General features: G+C 47.7%; 1 protein-coding gene and 1 long non-coding RNA gene across 7 annotated transcripts in view; one reads left to right on the forward strand and one right to left on the reverse strand.

The window, feature by feature from the left end:
* The window catches only part of LOC147097111 (uncharacterized), a 272,785-nt gene that overhangs the window by 196,602 nt on the left and 48,279 nt on the right, over positions 1-27,904 (forward strand). The window lies entirely within an intron of this gene.
* LOC147097116 (uncharacterized) lies at positions 9,707-19,188 on the reverse strand. 3 transcript variants are annotated; one of them, XR_015074489.1, is made up of 3 exons: positions 16,879-19,180; positions 13,868-14,983; positions 9,707-10,613 (listed from the first exon to the last, which is right to left on the reverse strand). It is a non-coding gene; the product is annotated as an uncharacterized LOC147097116 (long non-coding RNA). The 3 variants fall into 3 exon arrangements; XR_015074488.1 differs by having other exon boundaries at positions 13,868-14,187; positions 14,935-19,165; XR_015074487.1 differs by having other exon boundaries at positions 13,868-19,188.

Here is a 27,904-nt window from a genome sequence, read left to right on the forward strand (position 1 = left end):
TTGGCTCCCTCAACAGCCTAGTCAAACATGGTCGCATGTAGCAATTAAACAATACAGACCAGCACGTCTAAGATTCTTTTTTTTTCTTCCAATTTTCTCTTTCTTCCTGAAGGCGCCGGCTCATTCTGGAGTACAATTCCACAATGCCAACAGCCCTCTGGGACCTTGCCTAAGTGGTCATTCCTCATGTTAGCTTGGATAGTGACCAATGGCAGGCTATTCAATTGCTTGGGGGGGGGGGGGGGGGGGGGCGGGACCTTACAGCCAAGTCCAACCTGGCTCTCACCGGACGTCAGTATATGCACAGCTAACCAGATGGCGACACCAGGCAAAGCAGCAGTCGAAGTTCGCACAAATGAGCTACAGCAGGACTGTCAGCATTGTGGAAACGTATCCCAGTTAACACCTTCACAAAGAGGGGTGAAGGGGGGGGGGGGCGGGGGAAGAGAATAAAACTGCAGGTCTGTAAACTTAGCAACTCCAATATTCTTTCCCCCCTTCAACTCAGCTGTTCACCTGCTTTTAATAGTTTTCCTTTAAAACTTCAGCAGTCTAAACTTAAAAAACTTACACATAATCAAACATTATGAATCCTCCTCGAGTAAAGCACTTGAGGTTTGTGGTAAACCACTGTAGTTCACTGTGTTCACTTGTTGTTGTCGTTCACTCTTGTTTCACTGTTATGTCTGACTATGCCTCAGCTGACTCCGCCCCCGGCTACCGAGTATAAGGACAGCCGCATGGCAGCTCCTGGCATTCGATCGTCCACTAGAGGCATAGTCCTGATCTGTCTGAAGTGCAATTCAGTAGTTAATAAAAGCCTGTCGTTCTGAACTCAGCTCCAGCCTCTTATTAGAATTGATAGCGCATCAATTTTATTAACTACTGAAGAAAAAAAAAACGATGCTGCAGATACTTAAGATCAAGTGCCTGGAACTCGACCCGCAAGAACCGGACTCGACTGCTAAGTTCTCGCACTGGCTGAACTGTTTTGAGTCCTTTCTGGCTGCATCCGGCGAGACCGTCGCCAACGACGCCGACAAGCTCAGGGTGCTGAATTCTAAAGTAAACCACCGAGCTTTTGCCCTTATCCGGGACGCTACGAGCTACCAGGGGGCCATCGACATTTTGAAGGAGCAATACGCACGCCCGGTCAACTATGTTTACGCAAGACATCTCCTGGGGTCTCGCAAACAACAGCCCGGGGAACCCACAGAAGCATACATACGGGCGCTGAAGGAACTCGGCCGAGCCTGCGAATGCAAGCATCAGCCACGGAACATACGGAGGAGCTCATCCGGGACGCCCTCGTGGCGGGCCTCAGGTCCACTCACACACGGCAGCGACTGCTGGAAAGTAGCGAGCTCGACCTGAAGAAGGCGATTTCACTCACCCTCTCGTTGGACGTAGCCCACCGGAACATGGAGGCCTACTCCCCGGACCGCGCGGCCGCCTCATGGATGCCGCAGCCGCCGCCACCTTGGGACGCGGCGCCGCCACGGGCCCCGGCCTCAACTGCTGCAGCGATGTCCCGCCCGAGCCAGAAATGTTATTTCTGTGGCCAAACCAAACACCCCAGGGCGCGCTGCCCGGCGAAAAACGCGGTCTGCTCTGCCTGCGGTAAGAAGGGACACTACGCTGGCGTCTGCAGAAGTCAGAAGACCCCTACCTCCAGCAGCGCCGCGTGCGATTCGTGGGAGCGGCCATCTTGCCTTCCTCCAGCCTCGTGGGGATCGGGATCGTCATGGGCGCCGCCATCTTGTCCGCCATTCTGCCAACGGGCCCCCGACTCACCCACCGCCGCCTCACCGGGGTTCTACAGCGACGCTCCCGACTCCACAGCGGCCTCCATTACGCTGGATCAATCCAGACCCCATCAGCTAGCCAGGTCCACGATGGACATCCAGGTAAATGGCCGCGCCACAACTTGCCTTTTTGATTCCGGGAGCACGGAGAGCTTCATACACCCTGATACGGTACGGCGCTATTCCCTCTCGGTCCGGCCAACGCGCCATCGGATCTCCATGGCCTCGAAATCTCACTCAGCAGACGTCGGCGGCTACTGCGTAGTGACCCTCTCGGTAAAGGGCTCCGTTTATAAAAATGTAAAGCTATTCGTCCTGCCACATCTCTGCGCTGCCGTTCTGCTGGGGTTGGACTTTCATTGTCACTTTAAGAGTGTCACCTTGACATACGGTGGACCTCTTCCCCCGCTCACTGTCTGCAACCAGCAGTTTTTAAATTGCCCGCCGCGCCCCACCTGTAGTCTCTCCACCCTCAAAATCACACCCCCCCCCCCCCCTGTTCGCCAACCTCACCCGCGACTGCAAGCCTATCGCCACAAAGAGCAGGCGATACAGCACCGGGGACAGATCCTTCATAAGATCTGAGGTGACCCGGCTCCTGAAAGAGGGGATTATTGAGGATAGTACCAGCCCCTGGCGAGCCCAGGTGGTAGTCGTTAAGACTGGCAACAAGCAGCGCCTAGTCATCGACTACAGCCAGACTATCAACAAGTACACCCAGTTGGACGCATACCCTCTCCCCCGCATAGCCGACATGGTTAATAAGATAGCGCAATATCGCGTTTTCTCGACCATCGACCTCAAGGCAGCATACCACCAAATCCCTATCCGCCCTGAGGACCGCCGGTACACAGCTTTCGAGGCAAACGGCCGTCTTTTTCACTTCCTCAGGGTTCCTTTCGGCGTCACCAACGGTGTCTCCGTCTTCCAGAGGGAGATGGACCGGATGGTCGACGAGAATGCGTTACAGGCCACGTTTCCCTACCTGGACAACGTGACCATCTGCGGCCATGACCTGCAGGACCATGACGCCAATCTTGATAAGTTCCTTCGCACGGCCCAACTCCTAAACCTCACGTACAACAAGGAAAAGTGCATATTCCGCACAACCCGCCTCGCTATCCTTGGCTGCGTGGTGGAACACGGAGTCATCGGCCCTGACCCTGACCGGATGCGCCCATTGATGGAACTTCCCCTGCCCCACTGTCTCAAGGCCCTCAAAAGGTGCCTGGGCTTCTTTTCCTATTACGCCCAGTGGGTCCCTCATTATGCGGACAAAGCCCGTCCACTTATCAAGTCCACTTCCTTCCCCCTGACGGCGGAGGCCCGCTCAGCCTTTCACCGTATAAAAGACGACATTGCCAAGGCCACCATGCACTCGGTAGACGAGTCCATCCCCTTCCAGGTGGAGAGCGATGCATCCAACTTTGCCCTGGCCGCTACCCTTAACCAGGCGGGAAGACCCGTGGCCTTTTTTTCACGAACCCTCCAGGGCTCCGAACTCAGACACTCCTCTGTGGAAAAAGAGGCCCAGGCCATTGTGGAGGTGGTGCGCCACTGGCGGCACTACCTGGCTGGAAAACGATTTTGTGGTGTATGTGCCTTTTAAGAGCAATTATGGTGTATGTGCCTTTAAGAGCCCCAGGTGTGCGTAATGCCGGTAATTGCCACTTGGGCTATATAAGCCTGTGTGTTGTGTATATCCTTTAGAAACCCCCCCCAGACTTGCTTAGTAAATACCTATGAACCAACTCCTGTCTTCAGTGTCTTTATCTACACACGGACACTACAGTGGCGATGAAGTGGAAACGGACTTACCTGCAATTCGGCAGCACCTCAAGGACATCGATTCCTCCAGCGTCCAGAAGACTCAAGGAAGTAAGAGAAACTGTGGTTTCACCAGCTGGCCAAGCTGATGACAGGTACTGCGCTAATCCTTCCTGGGCGTCAGGCTGGAGCTCCAGCGGCGGGCTCTACAGCTGAGACAGGCAGCGAAATTGGAGGCAAGCAATAACGGACTGGGAGGGTGCACTCGAGAGGCGGCCGGTGCGGCAAGCAGGTCAGCGTTTAGACCTCCGTCGGGAACGAGTCTCCAACAGTGAATAAACAGCGTTGTTATCGGTAGCAGCGGCGGGGAAGCGCCATATCGTTGCTACAGAGAGAAAATAAAAGCGCGGGAAGCGCCATATCTTTTCTGAAATGCCTAAATCTGGTAATATTGAGGCTTTTGATGGCGAAATAGAAGATTGGACCACATACGTGGAAAGAATAGAGGTTTATTGCACTGCAAATGGAATAACAGATGAAAAAAAAGCTTCAGTACTTCTGAACTTAATGGGCGCGAAGACATACGGGCTGTTACGAAATTTAATCACTCCAGCCAAACCAAAGGACAAGACTTTTAAAGAAATTGTTGATACCCTGCAGGAGCATTTAAACCCAACACCGCTGCTGATAGCGGAACGATTCAAGTTCTTCAAGAGAAATCAACACAATAATGAAAGTAACGCTGATTACCTAACCGAATTAAGAAAGCTATCAAAGTACTGCCAATTCGGAGCAGGACTATCGGATTATCTTCGAGACAAATTTGTTTGCGGTCTCTTAAGTGAAGGAACACAAAAAAGACTGCTTTCTGAAAAAGATTTAACATTGGACAAAGCTTTCAGTATGGCTGTATCATACGAAGCAGCAGCAAAAGGAGCTGCAGAGATACAAGAGACACAGGACTTCGGCACCCATAAAATGACACAGGAGTTCGGAAGATGTTATCGCTGCGGCAGATCCACCCATAACCAGAGGGACTGCTGGTTCAAGGGCAAAGCATGCAGGCAATGTGGTAAGATTGGACACATTGCACAGGTATGCCAATCTGGACAAAATAAATCCACTGACAGAAAACAAAGAATCAATAAAGAAAAGTACAGGAAGGTACAAATGATGGCGGACAGTAGCTCCGAAGACCAGAATAGCGATAGCGACTCCGGAAACAAGAGACTAAGCTGTCTCAAATTACATAATGTACTTGCCAAAGAGGATTACCAAACCATTTGGGTTACCCTCACAATAGCAGGGTCCCCAGTTAAAATGGAGCTAGATACAGGATCAGCTCTAACCGTAATAAATCGACGAGATTACGAGAGGCTATTTTCGCATATACCTCTAAAAGACACATCCATTATCTTAAAAACATATACGGGGCAGAAAGTCTACCCCAAAGGAAAAATAAGGGTGCCTGTGGTATACAACGGCAAAGAAATACAAAAGTTGTATTTATACATTCTACAAGATGGTGGTCCACCGTTGTTGGGACGTGAATGGATAAGGAAGATACGTTTAGACTGGCACTCCATTCAGGCACTGACGGTAACCAGTAAGGAAAAAAACAATGATGACATCATACCTGAACGATTAAAAGACATCTTGGCCAACGCCAAAGAAGTGTTTCAAGAGAAACTAGGAACCTTGAAAGGCATCACCGCCTCAATAAAAGTGGAAGATACAGCAATTCCAAAAATTTTTAAGGCAAGACCGGTGCCATACGCAATACGTCCGGCAGTCGAGGCAGAGCTGAAGAATTTGGAAAAGGCAGGCGTATTATCCAAAATAGATTGGAGCGAATGGGCAACACCCATCGTTCCAGTCATGAAAAAAACATTGAAAAATAACTCTGAGGAACAGAAAAAAATTCGCATCTGTGGGGACTTTAAGGTGACTGTAAACCCGGTCCTTCACACGGTACAGTATCCTCTTCCGAGGATAGAAGATATTTTCGCCTCACTATCCGGAGGGAAACGTTTCACAAAAATTGACTTGGCACAGGCATATCTACAGATGGAGGTTGAGGAGACCTCTAAAAAGTATCTCACAATAAACACACACAAAGGCCTGTACCAGTACAATCGACTGGTTTTTGGAATAGCATCAGCTCCAGCTATCTGGCAAAGAGCTATGGAGCAAGTCCTGCAAGGGATTCCGGGGACTCAATGCTACCTAGACGACATCCTTATAACAGGAGACAACGACAACGAGCACCTTGCCAATTTGGAGCAGGTGCTCACTAGGCTGAAAGAACGGGGCCTACGAGCAAATCGCCCCAAGTGCGAATTTTTCCAAAATCAGATATCATATTGTGGCCACATAATTAATAAGGAAGGGTTGCATAAGTCACCTGAAAAAATTGAAGCAGTTATAAAAGCCCCAGCACCTGAAAATGTTTCACAATTAAGGTCATTCCTGGGATTAATAAATTACTATCATAAATTTTTACCGAACTTATCAACTATTCTACACCCTCTTAATGATCTTCTACAGACAGGAGTGATTTGGAAATGGAACGAAGACTGTAAACGTGCCTTCCATAAATGTAAAGACTTAATCACATCCGAGAAAATTTTGGCTCATTACAACCCATCACTACCAATCAGACTGGCGTGCGATGCATCCCCTTACGGCATAGGAGCGGTATTGTCCCATAGATTCCCTGATGGCTCGGAACGGCCGATAGCTTTTGCGTCACGCTCATTGAACTCAGCTGAGCGTAACTATGCCCAGATAGACAGGGAAGCACTCAGCCTGGTATGGGGAGTGAAGAAATTCAACCATTACCTACACGGACAAAAATTTACCTTGCTGACTGACCGTCAACCCCTCATCTCCATATTCAACCCTAAAAAAGGTGTTCCCATTATGACGGCACAAAGACTACAGAGGTGGTCCCTTTTTCTAGGGGCACACCAATACAACATTGAATACAAAGGGTCAAAACAGCATGGGAATGCTGACGGTTTATCACGCCTACCGTTGCCAACGATAGAAGAGGCACCTACAGTAGACCCAGTAGAGATATTCCACTCTACCATAGTGGAATGTCTACCGGTGACAAATTCTGCCATTGAAAGGGAGACAAGAAATGACCCTACTCTCTCACGGGTCTACGATTTAACAGTGAAGGGATGGCCAGCACATGGCGAACCACTGTTGCCAGCATTCTCGCAAAGAAGAGAACAGCTGTCAGTGTGCCGAGGAACCGTGATGTGTGGATCCAGAGTGGTGATTCCACCCAAACTCCAGGATAAAGTGCTAAAGGAGCTTCACGAGGGGCATCTGGGTGGAGTGAAAATGAAGAACCTAGCTAGGGCATTTGTATGGTGGCCAGGTATCGATGGAGACATCGAAGACATGACCAAGAGCTGCCTAGGATGCCAGAAGGTCCAAAATGCTCCGCCACAGGCCCCTCTACATCCATGGGAGTGGCCCTCATCTCCCTGGCAAAGGGTGCACATCGACTTTGCTGGTCCATTTATGGACTCAATGTTCTTAATCGCAGTTGATGCACACTCCAAGTGGCCGGAGGTAATAAAGATGTCCTCCACCACCACGGAAAAAACCATCACAGTATTAAGGACCATATTTGCCAGGAATGGGCTGCCGGAGCAGATATGTTCTGATAATGGACCGCAATTTATGTCCGAAGAATTCAGAAAGTTCTTAAAGAACAATGGGGTAAAGCACTACACGTCCGCCCCATACCATCCCGCCACCAATGGATTGGCTGAAAGGTTTGTCCAGACCTTCAAGAAGGCCATCAAGGAAGACATAAAACTTCAGCACAAGGTGGATAACTTCTTATTTGCATATAGGAATGCAACGCATATGGTTACTAACCAAACTCCCGCCATGATGTTCTACAATAGAAACCTAAGATGCCGGCTGGATTTGGTCAAGCCCAACATCCGAAGGGACGTGGAGAACCGGCAGTTTCAGGGCATGAATGAAAGGCCAACTAGGGCCTTCCAGATAGGCCAACCGGTTTTGGCCCGGGACTACCGTACCGAGAAATGGCAGCCTGGAACTATCTGCACACGATTAGGACCACTGATGTATACCGTGGACATCGGAGACAGCATAATAAGGCGCCATGCTGACCAAATCATCAAGTCATCCGAAAAGGGACAACCTACACCACCACTCTATACATCTAACGATGAAGTAGAGATACCCATATCTACCTCCGATCCGGTGATACTGGAGCCCGATGAACCCGACACTGGCCTTCAAGCCGAATCAGCCTTGCCAGAAGAACCTACTACACCACCAGAAACTACTACACCCCCGAGGCGTTATCCGGACCGAGTCAGGAAGCCTCCTGAGAGACTAACTTATAATTAATTAATACAGCAATGTATATTATTTTGCATATAACATGTAATTAATAATTACTTAAAATATGATGTACTAGTTAGCTAGAAGGGGAGGAATTGTGGTGTATGTGCCTTTTAAGAGCAATTATGGTGTATGTGCCTTTAAGAGCCCCAGGTGTGCGTAATGCCGGTAATTGCCACTTGGGCTATATAAGCCTGTGTGTTGTGTATATCCTTTAGAAACCCCCCCCAGACTTGCTTAGTAAATACCTATGAACCAACTCCTGTCTTCAGTGTCTTTATCTGCACACGGACACTACAGATTTACCCTGCTTACTGACCAACGTTCAGTCGCTTTCATGTTCAACAACAAGCAGAGGGGCAAAATCAAAAATGACAAGATTTTGAGGTGGAGAATTGAACTTTCCACCTACAATTACGACATCTTGTACCGGCCCGGGAAACTCAACGAACCCTCAGATGCTCTATCGCGAGGCACATGCGCCACCGCGCAGATCGATAGACTACGGGGCCTCCACAACGACCTCTGCCACCCGGGGGTCACCAGGTTCTTCCATTTCATTAAAGGCCGCAAACTGCCTTACTCCATCGAGGAGGTCAGGACCATGACCAGGAGCTGCCCAGTCTGTGCAGAGTGCAAGCCGCGCTTCTATACGCCTGACAGAGCAAACCTGATCAAGGCCACCCGCCCTTTTGAGCGCCTGAGTGTCGACTTTAAAGGGCCCCTCCCCTCCTCTGACCGTAATGTGTACTTCCTCAACATAGTTGATGAGTACTCCCGTTTCCCTTTCGCCATCCCCTGCCCGGACACGACCACCGCTACGGTCATTAAATGCCTGCACAATCTCTTTGCTCTGTTCGGTTTTCCCAGCTATATCCATAGCGACCGGGGCTCGTCCTTCATGAGCGACGAACTCCGTCAGTACCTGCTCATGAGAGGTATTGCCTCAAGCCGGACCACCAGCTACAACCCCCGGGGGAACGGACAGGTTGAAAGAGAGAACGCGACAGTCTGGAAGGCGGGCCTCCTAGCCTTAAAATCTAGGGGCCTTCCGACCTCCCGTTGGCAGGATGTCCTACCTGATGCGCTACACTCCATCCGGTCACTGCTGTGTACGGCCACCAACGCCACCCCCCATGAGCGAATGTTCGTTTTTCCCCCGGAGGTCCACATCCGGTACCTCACTACCACACTGGCTGACGTCCCCAGGGCCCGTCCTGCTGAGGAAGCATGTAAGCCTGAACCTAACAACTCACAAACACTGCAGGTTCAAGTGATGTCGAATGTCCATTTGACAGAAAGAGCTGTTAAAAAACGTAGCACCAGCACATTTATGTCATTGTCCTTTGGAATATATATAGAGAGATCGAGATCGAGAGAGAGAGATCGAGAGAGAGAGATCGAGAAAGAGAGATCGAGAGAGAGATCGAAAGATCGAGAAAGAGAGAGATCGAGAAAGAGAGATCGAGAGAGATAGAGATCGATCGAGAGAGAGAGAGAGATCGAGAGAGAGATCGAGAGAGAGATCGAGAGAGAGAGAGATCGAGAGAGATAGATCGAGCAGTCTAAGGGTTATCTAAAAGTAACTTTTTACGATGACTCAAACTTTTAAGCATATAAATTGCACGGAATCCTATAAAATGATTGGCTCCCTCAACAGCCTAATCAAACATGGTCGCATGTAGCAATTAAACAATACAGACCAGCACATCTAAGATTCTTTTTTTTTCTTCCAATTTTCTCTTTCTTCCTGAAGGCGCCGGCTCATTCTGGAGTACAATTCCACAATGCCAACAGCCCTCTGGGACCTTGCCTAAGTGGTCATTCCTCATGTTAGCTTGGATAGTGACCAATGGCAGGCTATTCAATTGCTTGGGGGGGGGGGGGGGGGGAACCTTACAGCCAAGTCCAACCTGGCTCTCACCGGACGTCAGTATATGCACAGCTAACCAGATGGCGACACCAGGCAAAGCAGCAGTCGAAGCTCGCACAAATGAGCTACAGCAGGACTGTCAGCATTGTGGAAACGTATCCCAGTTAACACCTTTACAAAGAGGGGTGAAGGGGGGGGGTGGGGGGAAGAATAAAACTGCAGGTCTGTAAACTTAGCAACTCCAATATTCTTTCCCTCCTTCAACTCAGCTGTTCACCTGCTTTTAATAGTTTTCCTTTAAAACTTCAGCAGTCTAAACTTAAAAAACTTACACATAATCAAACATTATGAATCCTCCTCGAGTAAAGCACTTGAGGTTTGTGGTAAACCACTGTAGTTCACTGTGTTCACTTGTTGTTGTTGTTGTTGTCGTTCACTCTTGTTTCACTGTTATGCCTGACTATGCCTCAGCTGACTCCGCCCCCGGCTACCGAGTATAAGGACGGCCGCATGGCAGCTCCTGGCATTCGATCGTCCACTAGAGGCATAGTCCTGATCTGTCTGAAGTGCAATTCAGTAGTTAATAAAAGCCTGTCGTTCTGAACTCAGCTCCAGCCTCTTATTAGAATTGATAGCGCATCAAGGTTATTCTTATTTAAAAAGAGGACTCCGCTTTCTATGCTTTGTATGTGACGTATGTCATCGGTAGCGGTAACTTGAAAGGATGAGTATCGCTCCATAGTGGGACCAAAGGAGGTTGTTGCATGGCCCTAGACAGAGAAATTTCAAAGACAAATTTAGTAGCGCTGCTCTGAAGGTAAAGAGCTCGCCCCTCTCCCGAAGCAATCTCTGATATTCCCAATGTATTACATAGCAGTAGCAAAAATAAATCAACTATTCAGCAGAAAATACTAGGTTTTGTTTTACTAGTGACAATTCAATAGGATTTAGAATTCTATTTCAGATACTTATACAAGTTTTAAGTTTCTCAATAATAAAAATGATTACAAATCGATTGGGAGGTTCTTTTCGCCACATGCAGTGTCACCCCTCAGATTTACTGTGATTAAGTTAACACCTCACAATTCCACATCACAAGTGAACTCAACACTTAAAAAAAAAAGCAAGATCCTCAAACAAATCTATGAAACAGTTTTAAAGACTTATCCACCAATATGAACTGATTGAGAAAATGTATTAAGAACGACTTTTCAAACATTTATTTCGAATCTTAATTTCAACAGTAAAAACAAGTGAGAAAGTGACATGTGCACACAAGACCATATTATGTGGGATGTCGCTGTGCCGACTGACAGTAGATGGGTTTGTACCTACAGTCGCCCGAGCAGAGCTGATAACTTTCCCATCTCACCATGGCCAGAAAAAGCAGTATACCTGAGGATTGGGAGCAGTTTAGGATTCAGCAAAGGAGGACAAAGGGATTAATTAAGAGGGGGAAAATAGATTATGAGTGTAAGTTTGCAGGGAACATAAAAACTGACTGTAAAAGCTTTTATAGATATGTGAAGAGAAAAAGATTGGTGAAATCAAGCGTAGGTCCCTTGCAGTCAGAATCAGGGGAATTTATAATGGGGAACAAAGAAATGGCTGACCAATTAACTACATACTTTGGTTCTGTCTTCACAAAGGAGGACACAAATAACCTCCCAGAGATGTCGGGGAACATAGGGTCTAATGAGAGGGAGGAACTGAAAGAAATCAGTATTTGTAGGGAAATGGTGTTAGGGAAATTGACGGGATTGAAGGCCTGATAATTACATCCTAGGGTACTTAAGGAAGTGGCCCTAGAAATAGTAGATGCATTGCTGGTCATCTTCCAGAACTCAATAGACTCTGGAACAGTTCCCATGGATTGGAGGGTAGCTAATGTTACCCCACTATTCAAAAAAGGTGGTAGAGAGAAAACGGGGAATTATAGACCGGTAAGCCTGACATCGGTAGTGGGGAAAATGCTAGAGTCCATTATAAAAGATGTAATAGCAGAGCACTTGGAAAACGGATCGGACAAAGTCAACATGGATTTACAAAAGGTAAATCGTGCTTGACTAATCTACTGGAATTTTTTGAGGATATACTGTAACTGGTAGAATAGATAAGGGAGAACCAGTGGATGTGGTGTATTTGGACTTTCAGAAGGCTTTCGATAAGGTCCCACATAAGAGATTAGCGTGTAAAGTTAAGGCACATGGGATTGGGGGCAAGGTACTGACTTGGATAGAGAACTGGTTGGCAGACAGGAAGCAAAGAGTTGGAATAAACGGCTCTTTTTCCGAGTGGCAGGCAGTGACTAGTGGGGTACCGCAGGGATCGTCCTAGGACCCCAGCTATTCACAATATACATAAATAATCTAGACAAGGGAACTAGATGTAATATCTCCAAGTTTGCAGACGACACAAAGCTGGGTGGGCGTGTGTGCTGTGAGGAGGATGCCGAGAAACTTCAGTATGATTTGGACAGGTTGGGTGATTGGGCAGAAGCATAGCAGATGCAGTATAATGTGGATAAATGCGAGGTTATCCACTTTGGTGGCAAAAACAGGAAGGCAGATTATTATCTGAACGGCAATAGATTGGGAGAAGGGGCAGCGCAACGAGACCTGGGTGTCCTTGTGCACCAGTCGCTGAAGGTAAGCATGCAGGTGCAGCAGGCGGTTAAGGCGGCAAATGGTATGTTGGCCTTCGTAGCGAGAGGGTTCGAGTACAGGAACAAGGATGTCTTGCTGCAGTTGTGCAGGGCCTTGGTGAGACCACATCTTGAGTATTGTGTGCAGTTTTGATCACCTTATCTGTGGAAGGATGTTCTTGCCATGGAGGGAGTGCAGCGAAGATTCACCAGACTGATACCTGGGATGGCAGGAATGACGTATGAGGAGAGATTGGGTCGATTAGGCTTATGCTCACTGGAGTTTAGAAGAATGAGGGGATCTCATTGAAACTTATAAAATTCTAACAGGACTAGACAGACTAGATGCAGGAAGGATGTTCCCGATGGCGGGGGGAGTCCAGAACCAGGGGTCATAGTCTAAGGATAAGGGGTAAGCCATTTAGGACAGAAATGAGGAGGAATTTCTTCACCCAGAGAGTGGTGAACCTGTGGAATTCTCTACCACAGAAGGCAGTGGAGGCCAATTCATTAAATATATTCAAGAAGGAGTTAGATATATTTCTTAAGGCTAAAGGGATCAAGGGATATGGGGAGAAAGCAGGGACAGGGTACTGAATTTGGATGATCAGCCATGATCTCATTGAATGGCGGAGCAGGCTAGAGGGGCCGAATGGCCGACTCCTGCTCCTATCTTCTATGTTTCTATGTTTCACCCAAGCTGCTGTGGGGAGCAGCCGAGTGGGATTTCCTCGATAAGTAAGGAAGTGAAGGAAAAACAGCTTTGAGTGATCTCCTAGCAGCCATTATTGCATCAGCATTGCAGAACCCTGGAAACAAGTGGCTTCCATTCCCACATCGACCATCAACACATTTATGCGGATTCAAACACATTCTTAGTGACAAAGGCAGACAGAATGCTATCTGATATTTGGGAAGTGGTCAGTGCTGTTGGTTTATATTCAACTGCATAAATCATTTAGTTAAAAAGGAAATTCCAGGCTCCAAACCGTTGATAAATAATAGAGCACTCCTTCAATATCTAGGTCTGTGTATCTTATGTGTATTAAACAGAACAACTTAATTTCAAATTCCATCTTTTGAATTATACACGCACACTTTACAAGTCATCCAATCATTCTTCGCCTGCTCCCCATTCCCAAACCATCTAACTATGTTACTCCAGGCAGAGCAATGTAGGTTGGTAAATTTGCAACATTGGTGTGCTGGGAATCATCATCAGGTGGTCCTGGATCGTCCCAGCTAGATCGAGAGACTTGTAAGGTATACAAATACAACATGCCAATCCCTTATCCACCAGTGCACACCAAGGCCTCCATACTAGAGCGGAGAGCCACTAACTTACTTGGTTGGAGGAGCAGATTAATGGACTGTACTTACCCCATGATTTCCCACCCAGAGTAATTCATCTTGAAGGTCAAAATGTGACGCAGTTACAGGGACTCCAACCTCTGCGACAACTGTGTGCAGCTCTGAATACATTCCCTCCACAAGATGCACAGATTCAGGGACTGAGACCGACATGCCATCCAGCGGGACACCATCTGCTTCCAGTTCCACATTCTGCAGCAAGTTCGGGTCAAGCCTTGGGTCCAGTGAATGCTCAATCGAAGTGTCCAGGGAAGGGTCAATGCCAGGGTGCAGGGACGATGAGTATTCCCCAAGGCCAGAATCAAGACCATCAAAATTCATGGTTTATTCTAGGGATGAAAAAAAAGCATAGGAAAGAAAGAAATTCCAATCCAGCTGGCAGTTATTTAGTCCCATGTTAACCAGGATATGCAAGAAAAAAATCACACCCAGTTTTTTCAACTGACAATATCCTGTCCCCCAAATTCCATAGCTAGGAGATTCTGTTACTGCATTATACACCGTACAGAGGGTATGCTATTCCACTTGCACCTCTGCCAAGTGCCTGGAGACTTTTTCTACTTTAAAAAGTCTCTTGCATGGACACAAGTGGTTGTTGCACTGCAATGTGCAGTGAAACAAAACTCAGTATCAATGCACAAATTACAAAGTAGAATCTGGGAGTCTGTCGTTCACCATGAAAAATACTCGAGCTGAAATTCGAATAAAACCACAAAGCCCCTTCCAAACTCCAGTAGTGTATTACATAAGATAACAGGCAGAGCGCTTCAGGGACATGGTACGTCAGGATTCAGCCCACTTCATTTGAGTGCCGCAAGGAGCTGCCTTTTGCAACATGTCCAGCATGGTCTTTGCCTATCTACGACTCCACTCGACTTCAAAGCCTAGCTCTCAACTTTTTTGGGTCACATTTTACATCATCAGTTAATCACAATCCATCTACCCGTATCATTTTCTTTTCATTATAAGTTGACAAGTATGAGGAATAATATTTTTACCAAGCTTGGTGTTATTTGGTCAAGGCAATTATGAAACTAAATACTGTACAACACATGAAGCATTTGATTTACACTTACCATTGACTTCCAAAGTCCAATCTTCCAGTTATTTATAAAAACATCAAAACTACAAAATAATAGAGAACGTCAAAAATGTTGGGAGGTGAATATTTTTTTTTAAATTGCTCCAAATTCCAGCCCATTTCTAATTACAGTAATCATATCTAAACCATTTTGGATAAAACACTTTTATACCCTGGTTAATGGGGGTGTTGCTCCAATACGAGAGGAAAACAGAAATTCTACAATGTTCCCTTCCAAAAGCCATTGATCTCTTGCTGGGCACCCGATGGTTCCTGATCCAAGTGAACACAAAGCATTTGGCAAATGCTGGCAAGCAACTCAACCCCAGGAGGCATCACAGCCTACTGTCTTCAACCGACATCCACACTTCCAGCAGCCGCTACTGGATAGCGAGCAGGAGTGGGAACCCGGACCAATTTTCCCCTTTTTAACCTAGTAGTACTGAAGCAAATTGTTGCACCTCTTCTGCTGCACTGTTCGAGATAAACTAACCAATACCGACTTGCCCGGTCTGTACGGCTTTGCTACTCATTGGATAAATCAGGAGAGCTAAATTTATATTTTATTTTGAAGCCAAGACACAGCACTGCAATAAGTAGCTCCAGAAAAAGAAAAGCTCTGGGAACAGAGCTGCACAGGGTCTAAAGTGAAGTGTCTCTGGTCTGCTTCGATGCAGCAGATGGGAGATCAACTTAAAGTTGCCTGTAATTCAAGTCTCACGACAGGACATAACGATGGCTGGGGTGAAAACAGTACACTGATACAGGAGGGGCTGCCCATTCTTTCATAAAATGCCTATTACCAAGATCTTTCTCACGACTAAAACAAACACCAAGAACTCACGGCCAGCCCAATGTTCCTGTCAATACCCTCGGTTTTAAATGAGGTTACTGACATCTTCATCAATGGCCCACTCCCCTGCATTGCAGTAATCAAAAAGGAAGCAAATTATATGAAACCCCCTGAAGCTGAAATCCTTTCCACTTGAAATTTTCAAATGTCACACAAAACTTTACAACAGGAAATCAAAATGGCCTCCCAACAAAGACAAATTCTAAGGACGAGGAAAGGAGGGAGATCATGAATTGAGTGAAATAGCTACTTATCCAGGACCCCCTTAACATTCCTCATCTTTGAATCCAAAGCAATCATGACTTCCTAACGTTATGATGTATTTATGTAGAATGAAACCGATAATTCATGGTGTAGCATTAGGAAGATGGAACATATAAGCCCAGTTGATCACAATTCTCAACATGATATAAAAAATCATTTTCCAGCGTTCCTCAACAGATTGGCTATATTATTGATACCAAACAGCAACTTGTATTTATATAGCACCCTTAACACAGTAAAACGTCCCAAGGCACGTCACAGGAGCGTTAGCAAACAAAATTTGACACCGAGCCACATAAGGAGATATTAGGGCAGATCAGAGAGGTAGGTTTTAAGGAGTGTCTTAAAAGAGAGGAGAGGTTTAGGGAGGGAATTCCAGAGCTTAGGGCCTAGGCAGCTGGAGGCACGGCCTCCAATAGTAGAACAATTAAAATCAATGATGCTCAAAAGGCCAGAATTAGAGGAGCGCAGATATTTCAGAGGGTTGTGGGGCTGGAGGAGATTGGAGGTAGGAAGGGGCACGGCCTTGGAGGGCTTTGAAAACAAGGATGAGAATTTTAAAAGATGCATGTGGTAGAAAAGGCAAAATAAAACAATGAGACACAATAGCAACAAGGCCAAGTGTTGGCTGTGCATACGGGTACTGTAGAATATCAATTATGCTGAAGGAGTGAACCACCTACTAAACACTGACAAAGGTGGACAAATAATATGTGCAGCAAACCAAGCTAGTTTGTGCATTTGCTAAGAGGCAAATGTCATGGGAAAAGGAAAGGGGACCCAACAAAAGGACCCAACAAACGATAACTTAGTACAGCTCACATGGGACGACAAGCAAAGGGAAACTTTTCACTGATCCCCAGTGTTCTTTTTATTAAATCTTCCAGCCAGCCATTCTGACACATCACATAGAACTGGTACAGGTGGAGGGAGGACCCCTCCGCGATAGCTGATTTAATTAGTTTGCTGTAATTTCTCTGACGTTTTTCATTGATTTTTTTTAAAATAAGCTTCTAATCTCAAACAGCCCTTGCCAGGCTGTCCTTTCAATGATATTCAGTCGCAGTCTGGCTGAGGCGGGGGTTCGAAGTAAAATGTCAGCCAGGCCCAGCCAGCATCTCTTAAGCGCTCTTTCCGGTTACTTCTTATTAAATTCTAGTTCCGCGGGCCGCTCATTGCGCAGTACTATGAAACCTACCCGCGCTTCCCCTAACATTGATCACATCGCACTAAACACAAATAAAAACATCAACAGACGCCACTGTTGCGAAGCTTACAGCGCCTTCACAACCAAACCTGCTCCCACAACCCACCGCCGCAGCTATTAGACTGATTGACAGGCATTCGATCCAATCAAATGTTTGCAAATCATTATTGTTTGTACATTTTAGCCAATCACAGTTACGTATGGAGGCGGGGTTTTAAATTGGCACGTGTACGGATGCCGCTTGGTGAAAAGATGACGGTTCCCGCAACCAAAATAAAAGTCGAAATCAGCTGGAAGGAGAAGGAGGAAGGGGAAAAGGACGGCAGAAGGGGAAGCGGAATCTTGATTCAGATTCTTAGAATTAACGTGGCTCTATTTTTTGGTTAAACTCAGTCTTGAGGTACGATGATAGGAACATTATTTTATTTATTTCAGTCCCACCCACCCCCAACATTGTCCCTTTTCGCTCCTCTCCTGAAGGCAGTGCTTTATGGTGCGGTATTATTGAAGGAATTAAAGATACATCTTCTGGACACTGCTTTCATTGCTGGCTCTGGTTCTGGGGAATGAGGTGGGTCAAGTGGAGCAAGTGTCAGTAAGGGAACATTTAGGGAACAGTGATCATAGTATCATAAGGTTTTAGATTAGCTATGGAAAAGGACAGGGAGCAATCTAGAGTAAAAATACTTAATTGGAAGGCGGCCAATTTCAGTGGGTTGAGAACGGATCTGTCCCGGGTAAATTGGAATCAATGATTGGCAGGCAAAACTGTAGTGGAACAATGGGCTGCCTTTAAAGAGATGGTTCAGGTACAGTCGCCGTACATTTCCACGAGGGGGAAAGGTAGGGCAACCAAAGTCCAAGCTCCCTGGTTGACAAAAGAGATAGAGAGTAAGATGAAGCAGAGGGGGCATATGACAGATATCAGGTTGAGAATACAAATGAGAACCAGGCTGAATATAGAAAGTTCAGAGGGGAAGTGAAAAAGGAAGTAAGAGAGACAAAGAGAGAGTATGAGAATAGATTGGCAGCTAACATAAAAGGGATTCCAAAAGTCTTCCATAGGCATTTAAATAGTAAACGGGTAGTAAAAGGAGGGGTGGGGCCGATTAGGGACCAAAATGGAAACCTACGCATGGAGGCAGAGGGCATAGCTGAGGTACTAAATGAGTATTTTGCATCTGTCTTTACCAAGGAAGAAGATGCTGCAAAAGTCATAGTGAAGGAGGAGGTAGTTGAGTTACTGGATGGGATAAAAATTGATCAAGAGGAGGTACTAGAAAGGCTGTCTTTACTTAAAGTAGATAAGTCACCAGGACCAGATGGGATGCATCCTAGGATGCTGAGGGAAGTAAAGGTGGAAATCTTCCAATCCTCCTTAGATACGGGGCTGGTGCCAGAGAACTGGAGAATTGCAAATGTTACACCCTTGTTCAAAAAAGGGTGTAAGGATAAACCCAGCAACTACAGGCCAGTCAGTTTAACCTTGGTAGTGGGGAAGCTTTTAGAAATGATAATCTGGGACAAAATTAACAGTCACTTGGACAAGTGTGGATTAATTAAGGAAAGCCAGCATAGATTTGTTAAAGGCAAATCGTGTTTAACTAACTTGATTGAGTTTTTTGATGAGGTAACAGAGGGTTGATGAGAGCAATGCAGTTGATGTGGTGTACATGGATTTCCAAAAGACGTTTGATAAATTGCCAAATAGGCTTGCCAGCAAAGTTGAAGCCCATGGAATAAAGGGGACAGTGGCAGCATGGATACGAAATTGGCTAAGTGACAGGAAACAGAGTGTAGTGGTAAATGGTTGTTTATCGGACTGGAGGAAGGTATACAGTGGTGTTCCCCAGGGGTCGGTACTAGGATCACTGCTTTTCTTGATATAAATGTAAGAAGTCACACAACACCAGGTTATAGTCCAACAGCTTTATTTGAAATCACAAGCTTTCGGAGCGCTGCTCCTTCTTCAGGTGAAGTGGAGAAATGCATAAAGACACAGCTTATATAGTCAGAGAATCATGTCAGATGTTTACAGGTAACCTTTCCAACTGCCATTTATCACACCTCGGCAGAGAGATAATCACAGCAGTCAAAGGTGTGAATGGTGTCCAAACAGGTCAGTCAGGGAAACATTACATCAAAGAACAATGAGGTGGGGTCACAAGGGGTCAAATATTGCAGATGCTGGGGTCTGTATGAAAAACAAAAAAAGACAAAAAACATTTTTTTTGGCTGGAAATCACAGCAGGTCCGGCCGCATCTGTGTAGAGAGAACAGGCCAATGTCGACTCGAGTCTGGATGACCCTGCATCAGGTGGGGTTACATGTAGCGTGACATGAACCCAAGATCTCGGTTGAGGCCGTCCTCATGAGTGCGGAACTTGGCTATCAGTTTCTGCTCGACGATTTTGCGTTGTCGTGTGTCTCGAAGGCCACCTTGGAGAATGCTTACCCGAAGATCGGAGGCTGAATGTCCTTGACTGCTGAAGTGTTCCCCGACTGGGAGGGAACACTCCTGCCTGGTGATTGTTGCGCGGTGTCCGTTCATCCGTTCTCTGACTTTTTAAGCTGTGTCTTTATGCATTTCTCCACTTCACCTGAAGAAGGAGCAGCGCTCCGAAAGCTTGTGATTTCAAATAAAGCTGTTGGACTATAACCTGGTGTTGTGTGACTTCTTACATTTGTCCACCCCAGTCCAACTCCGGCATCTCCACACCATTTCTTGATATATATTAATGACTTGGACTTGGGTGTACAGGGCACAATTTCAAAACTTGCAGATGACACAAAACTTGGAAGTATAGTGAACAGTGAGGAGGATAGTGATAGACTTCAAGAAGACAGACAGACTAGTGAAATGGGCAGACACGTGGCAGATGAAATTTAATGCAGAAAAATGCTAAGTGATACATTTTGGTAGGAAGGACGAGGAGAGGCAATATAAACTAAAGGGTACAATCCTAAAGAGGGTGCATGAACAGAGAGACCTGGGGGTATATGTGCACAAATCGTTGAAGGTGGCAGGGCAGGTTGAGAAAGCAGTTAAAAAAGCATATGGGATCCTGGGCTTCATAAATAGAGGCATAGAGTACAAAAGCAAGGAAGTTATGATGAACCTTTATAAAACACTGGAGTATTGTGTCCAATTCTGGGCACCGCACTTTAGGAAGGATGTGAAGGCCTTAGAGAGGGTGCAGAAAAGATTTACGAGAATGGTTCCAGGGATGAGAGACTTCAGTTACGTGGATAGACTGGAGAAGCTGGGGTTGTTCTCCTTAGAGCAGAAAAGGTTGAGAGGAGATTTGATAGAGGTGTTCAAAATCATGAGGAGTCTGTACATAGTAGATAGAGAGAAACTGTTCCCATTGGCGGAAGGGTCGAGAACCAGAGGACACAGATTTAAGGTGATTGGCAGAAGATCCAAAGGCAGCATGAGGAAATACTTTTTTATGCAGCGAGTGGTTAGGATCTGGAATTCACTGCCTGAAAGGGCGGTGGAGGCAGACTCAATTGTGGCTTTCAAAAGGGAGTTGGATAAGTACCTGAAGGAATAAAAATTGCAGGGCTACGGGGAAAGGGCGGGGGAGTGGGACCAGCTGAAGTGCTCTTGCAGAGAGGCGGCACGGGCTCGACGGGCCAAATGGCCTCCTTCTGTGCTGTAACCATTCTATGAAAAATCATAGGGGGGGGCATAAAAAATGTTTTTTTTTCATTTTCTTTGAACACTTTCATTTATTAGTTGTAAAAATATTGGAGATGGGGAAAAAAGGATGTTTGACTAGGTGGAGCAGTTGGAGCGCCGCACCGTCGGAGGGGCAGTGCTGAGGGAGCGCCGCACCGTCGGAGGGGCAGTGCTGAGGGAGCGCCGCACCGTCGGAGGGGCAGTGCTGAGGGAGCGCCGCACCGTCGGAGGGGCAGTGCTGAGGGAGCGCCGCACCGTCGGAGGGGCAGTACTGAGGGAGCGCCGCACCGTCGGAGGGGCAGTACCGAGGGAGCGCCGCACCGTCGGAGGGGCAGTACCGAAGGAGCGCCGCACCGTCGGAGGGGCAGTACCGAAGGAGCGCCGCACCGTCGGAGGGGCAGTACCGAGGGAGCGCCGCACTGTCGGAGGGGCAGTACCGAGGGAGCGCTGCACTGTCGGAGGTGCCGTCTTTCGGATGAGATGTTAAACTGAGGCCCCGTCTGCTCTCTCAGGTGGATGTAAAAGATCCCATGGCACTATTTTGAAGAAGAGCAGGGGAGTTATCCCCAGTGTCCTGGCCAACATTTATCCCTCAATCAACATCATTAAAACAGATTATCTGGTCATTATCACATTGCTGTTTGTGGGAGCTTGCTGTGTGAAAATTGGCTGCCGCGTTTCCTACATTACAACAGTCACTACACTTCAAAAAGTACTTAATTGGCTGTAAAGCGCTTTGGGACGTCCTGAGGGCGTGAAAGGCGCTATATAAATAAAACTCTCTCTTTATGGACATGAAATCCAGACGGGGAAATTCAAATGTTGAAGCAACAAAATTGGTGCTGCATTTCTGGGTCTTGGAAATGCACCCCTGGGAAATTGCGAATTTTAAAGATGATGCATTCTGGTTCATTTTAAGCACTTTTATACTTTGCAATTGGTGGAGTTTTAATCCAAAAAAGAAGGAAAATCAAAGTGACATTGGGATTTTCAACAGACCAACCAGGACATCACTTCCCCAAAAGATACTTGAACAGCTACTCTCCCAAATTCAACCACTCCCCCCATTCCAGTTCACAAAGACACTGGCCAGAATTTGGGAACCTGCTGTCAAATCGCACCCACGTGCCTTTCCCAATGTCGGGTCTGTCAACGCTGAGCAGACCCAACCGGCAGTGGCAGGGGACCTATTAAAATGATTAGCATCTAGTTGCCAGATGCTTAATAGCCTTTTTTCACTTACCTTTCATCTTTAACTTTATGACCATGGGATCCCCACTGTGTGCAGACCACGGCTGTCAAGCTGAGGCGTGAGTTCAGTGGCCATTGCTCCAGCTGATTACTTGACAGTTTCAAATGTACAGTAAAAGCTCCCACCTGACTGATATTCACTTTCCTCAGGCAGAAGCTTTTTCTCACTCCATTTCCAGCACACATTCTGCAGGCTTTCCACTTTCACCTCATTGGAAGAACTCTCACCATTGACCGAATGCTTCGGTCATCTTTACTTCACCTGCCATCTATTCCATCAACATGGGTGCCTTTTATACTGTCTCACCTTGGTCCTCAGAATCCCACCATGATCAGCCCCAACAACATGAGCACCAGGCACACCAGCAGCACCAACCTTCTCCGCAATCAACTGATGCTGCACAGGACAGAGTGCATCAGCACCTGAGCACATTGCTGCCCGGGACGCCAGGGATGGCCTCACCATGTACGATAGCAAAATACTGCAGATGCTGGAAATCCAAAATAACAACAGAGAATGCTGGAAAAATTCAGCAGGTCAGGCAACATCCGTGGAAAGAAATTTGAGTTGACGTTTCGGGGTGAAAACCTTCTTCAAAACTGGAAAGAAAATAAAAAGATCGAAGGCAAAGCTACGATCGAACAAAAGAAGAAAAGAGACAATAAAAGGTATGCGAAGCCAGAGGAGATGGTAATGGGCCCGTGGAGACAAAAGGCAGCTGAGATTAGGTGTGAAGTGTACTGGCAGGTAAGAGACAGCTACCAGGTGAGAGAGAGAGAAACAAAAGGAAAGCGGGGGGGGGGGGGGGGGGGGGGGGCGGGTGGCGTTGGGGAGGAAAAAAAGGGCCCAACAAAGGGGTGGAAAAAATTTAAAGGAAAAAAGTAATAGGGGCCGAGGTTATGATCTGAAATTATTGAACTCGATATTGAGTCCGGAAGGCTGCAAAGTGCCTAATCGGTGCCTTCCGGACTCAATATCAAGTTCAATAATTTCAGATCATAACCTCGGCCCCTATTACTTTTTTCCTTTAAATTTTTTCCACCCCTTTGTTTTGGGTCTTCCTTTCCCCCCTCCGCCCCCTTTCCTTTTGTTTCTCTCTCCCACCTGGCAGCTGTCTCTTACCTGCCAGTACACTTCACACCTAATCTCAGCTGCCTTTTGTCTCCACGGGCCCATTACCATCTCATCTGGCTTCGCATACCTTTTATTGTCTCTTTTCTTCTTCTGTTCGATCGTAGCTTTGCCTTCGATCTTTTTATTTTCTTTCCAGTTTTGAAGAAGGTTTTCAACCCGAAACGTCAACTCAAATTTCTCTCCACGGATGTTGCCTGACCTGCTGAGTTTTTCCAGCATTCTCTGTTGTTATTATGGCCTCACCATGGCCCGATTTACTTCACTTGACGCTGTACACCCTGGCTGCCATATGATGCGCCAGGTTGGCACCACCCCACACCAACACCATAAAGCATCCCTACAATACCCGAGCCATTGCTTTCACACTCATCACCATTGCTGGGGGTACAATTATGTCTCACCATTCACTGCAACTCACTAAGCCACTTCCAAAGGTGCACACAAATCTGTCCAAGAACACAAAGGGCTCGATTTTAACGCAGCCGACAGGCGGGCTTTTAGGCGTGTGGGGGGTTAAAATCGCAAAACCTGGGGGGTCGGGACCCCCCCCCGCCTGGTTCCCGCCATTTTAACCTAGGTGTGTCTGATGGACCCGAATCAGTCCTGCCTGCAACAGGCGGGACTGGTCTTTAGGGCCCTGCGAGACCCCTCTCGCCACCCTCACTCAGCGCTTCCTCAACTGAGGCATCTACCAGAAGCATGGGAGGCCTTTTTTTCCTTCCCCTCTTGGCATTAGAGGACCTCCAGCCCCATTCGCGAAATGACACGCGCCACAACTGCAGAAGTTGCCATCAGAATTTTTATGAAAAACAAACAACTGATGGCATTTTTACAAAATACACAGCATTTCACCCAAGTGACTATTTGTGCTTTATTTTCCTACACGTGCTCCTACGTAGTGCTTCCCCTGTGGCTTCAGCAGATGTGGAGGCCCCTTGCTCACTTTCCTGCTGCTCCTGTCTCGACACCTTTGGCAGGCGTCCTCTGGGGTGGCGAGCCTGTGAGGGCTCGCCAGCAGTCTGCTGCTCCTGTGGCTGTGCAGGGGTTGAGACCTCTATCTCCGTTGGGTGTGGACTCCGGCGGGGCTCTGACCGAGGGCTCTGCAGTGGCATGGAAGTGTGAGCGCTTGGAGAGGAGCCCCCACTTCCTTGAGGTCTGCCACCAACCTCCCTCTCATGGGTCAGGTCCCCCTCAGTGCCTGCAAGTGGCTTGAGAGCAGCTTGCTGCACATCAGGGGGGTCATGGGGACCCGTATCTACAATGGCAGTCCTACTCAGAAGGACTTCCATGAAGGTCTGGTTTCTCTGTTCAATAGATGCCCATCGCTCCTCAAGAGATGTCATTCTATTCTGAATACTTACCATGTTTTCCATACCCTGGCGACTAACCTCCTCCATGGCCGTAGCCCTCCTCTCCTCTACCGTAGCCATCCTCTCCTGTATGGTAGCCAGCCTTACCATGGAGGCAGCAATCATTTGCACGTCGGTAGCCATCCTTTCCGTGTTGATGCGTTCATGCACCACTGACTCCACAAAGGCTCTGCTCATGTTCGCTATGGACTCCTCCATTCGCTCCACACTCGCAGCGACCCTGGAGACAAAACCTGCCAGAGACTCCTGCATCTGTGCATGGAGTTCCATCACCTCTGATCTTACGGATGGACTCAGAGGCAGAGGGTCGACATGCAGCTGAGCCGAGTTGGCAGAGTCCTGCGCCCTCCGACGAGACTCTCCACTGCTGTCCGTGTCTCCACAATCTGCTGATGCTCACTTGTGAGCTGTGATACACCAGGTGACAACTCTACTCTATGTCCCGAAGGTCCCACCGAGGTGTGAGTGTCTGCGCTGGTGCTGGGTGTGCTTATTTCTGCTGACGCTGTGCCCTCAGAGGTTGCAGATTCCTCTGAGGAGTCTGGCTGCTCAGGCTCTTCCTCCTGCACACTGGGGACGGGGGCTCTCGATGGTCCTGTGGGGGAGTCAAGGAAAAAGTTAGAGATGTGATCCCAAGGTTACATGCACATTGCATTTTGCAGATGATCATAAGTCCATATGATGTAGCTTCAGAATCATTATCAGCGACTCATGCAATGCCAATGAGAGAGATGGAAAACTATTCTGTCACCAGCTTGCGGGGTTGCTCCTATCTGTCCTTCCCCAACATCCACATCTCGGTCAGCCCCGGCAATCTCCAGGACGCCTTCCTCCCAAGGGGTGAGCTGGGCTAATGAGGGCGGCCCTCCTCCTGTCCTGGCTCGCTCTCTCCTGTTGTGAGCTCTCTTTTCCTGCAATGAGGGAGACAAGTGGAGGTGGAGTGAGTGCAGAGATTGCATAGCATAGATACTTAGAAGGAGACAAAGATGGAGTGAGGTTGCAAGACCAAGGGCCCTCCCTGTGTGTAGTCAGTTGTGTTCAAAGCATCAGAGTGAGGGGGAGTGTGAGGGCTGCATGGTGGAATAGTTCTGTGAATGTGAGCATAGAGAGAGAGGGAATGGGTAAGGGTGCATGGATGTGAGTGTCGAGTGGGATGTGCAGGAAGAGATTGCTGAAGCTGAGTGCTGGTGAGGAAAGGCAATGGGGATCAGATTGAGGGTGATGGAAACTTCATACAGTACTTACTTTTCCAGTGTGAAGAAGGTCATGGAATCTTTTCCTGCACTGCAACCACGTTCTTCGTGTGAGCCCCAAGCAGTTGACTTGACCTGCCACCTGTAGCCACACAGCCTTGGTCTGACTGGGAGGCCTCTTCCTCCCTGAAGAAGGGAACAGGACCTCCCTGTGGGCCCTAGCACCATCCAGTAATGCCTGGAGTGAAGCCTCATCAAATTTGGGGGCAGATCTGGCCCTCCCGCTGGCCGTTGCTCCTGCAGGCTCCTGTGCCATCTTAATGGTGAAGTTTAGGAGCCTGCAGAGGAAGCAAGGCTTGCTGTGGACCTTAAAAGCAGCAGCAATGATGACGTCATATTCTGCGACTTTCTGTCTGGAAATACTCAATTGCCAAGGCTTCCCACACGTTGGAAATCAATTGGCCAATTGAGTTAAAATTGCATCAATCTCAGACCCATTTAGAATCGTGTGGGAATCACTAAATTCGGGGAACCTGCCAATTCCCCGCACCGGAGATAAAATCGACCCCAACGTGTTGAAAATAAGGTTTCAATGTTTGACACCACATTAACAGAAACTTTACATGAGCATTGCATAAAACACCCAAGTGCCTACCCTTGTGTGTTGTTAGTTGGTATGATTGCAGTAGGATGAGGGTGAGTGTGAGGGGTGGCTAGTGAGATGGGGATGTGAAAATATAGAGAAGGATGGGTGGAGGGCCAAGGTAAGTTGGTGTGCGTAAGGATGTGCAGGAGTCGGGTAGGGAAGGCAGAATGATGGAGATGTGATGAGAGGCACAGCAGGATGAGGTTGAGTGTGGCTTTGTAATGTTTCGTGATCTACTGAGATCATTGAAAGGTTTGCAGCACTGCACCCAGGTCCTCCTGACCACATCCCTGCTTGTGCCCTCCTGTGCAATGTGCAACCAGGCTGTGTTGATCTCCTGGGGAGGTCTCTTCTGCCAATGGGAAGGGAAGAGGTCCTCCCTGTGTGCTGTGACTCCCTCCATAAGCATATGGAGGGAGTCATGGGAGAGCCTGGTTGCAGCCCTGTGCCTTTGTGCAGTCATTGTCAGTGTTTTCAGCACCTCAATGCAGTAGAACACTGACAGCACAAATGTCAAGATAAATTTGGACACGGTCCCTTTAAGGAAACCGGCTGATGACGCGTCATGAAATGACGTCATCAGACCCGCTTCCTCTAATTGGCCCGGGAAACGCGCTAGGCGGGCTTAACAAGCCCAATCAACGGAAAGTCATGTTACACAGCGGGATGGAGCCAGCAGCGGGGTCGGGACCCGCCACCGACATCACCCGCCACAGACCCGCCGAGGTAAGTAAAATCACGGACAATATCCAACTCCCCACCCTTTCACTCTTACCTCAGGTGTCACTCTTGGCTCAGTGGGCAGCACTCTCACCTCCGAGTCAGAAGGTCGTTGGTTCAAGTCCCGCTCCAGAGACTTGAGCACAAAATCTAGGCTGACACTCCAGTGCAGTACCGAGGGAGCGCTGCACTGTCGGAGGTGCCATCTTGTGGATAAGATGTTAAACTGAGGCCCTGTGTGCCCTCTAAGGTGTACGTAAAAGATCCCGTGGCACTATTCAAAGAAGAGCAGAGGCATTCGCCTGACATCCTGGCCAACATTAATCCCCAGCCAACACCGCAAAACCAGATGATCTGCTCATTTATCTCATTGCTGTTTGGGGGATCTTGCTGTGTGCGAAGTGGCTGCAATGTTTGCCCAAATTACAACAGTGACTACACTTCATTAGCTATGAAGGCTTTGGTACGTCCTGAGGTTGTGATAGGTGCTATATAAATGCAAATTCTCTCTTTCCTCCTCCAACTTTCCCAGTTCATACTGACACTCTTCCCCCTCCAACCCAGTTCGATCTAGTACTCTTCTTCCCCTCCGTCCCCAACTCAAGTTGGCAGTACTTTTCCCCCCATACGAGCTGGCACTC

This window comes from Somniosus microcephalus, chromosome 33 (genome assembly GCF_052327205.1).
Source record: "Somniosus microcephalus isolate GS21.2 chromosome 33, FLI_Smic_1.0, whole genome shotgun sequence".
Lineage (NCBI taxonomy): Eukaryota > Metazoa > Chordata > Chondrichthyes > Squaliformes > Somniosidae > Somniosus > Somniosus microcephalus.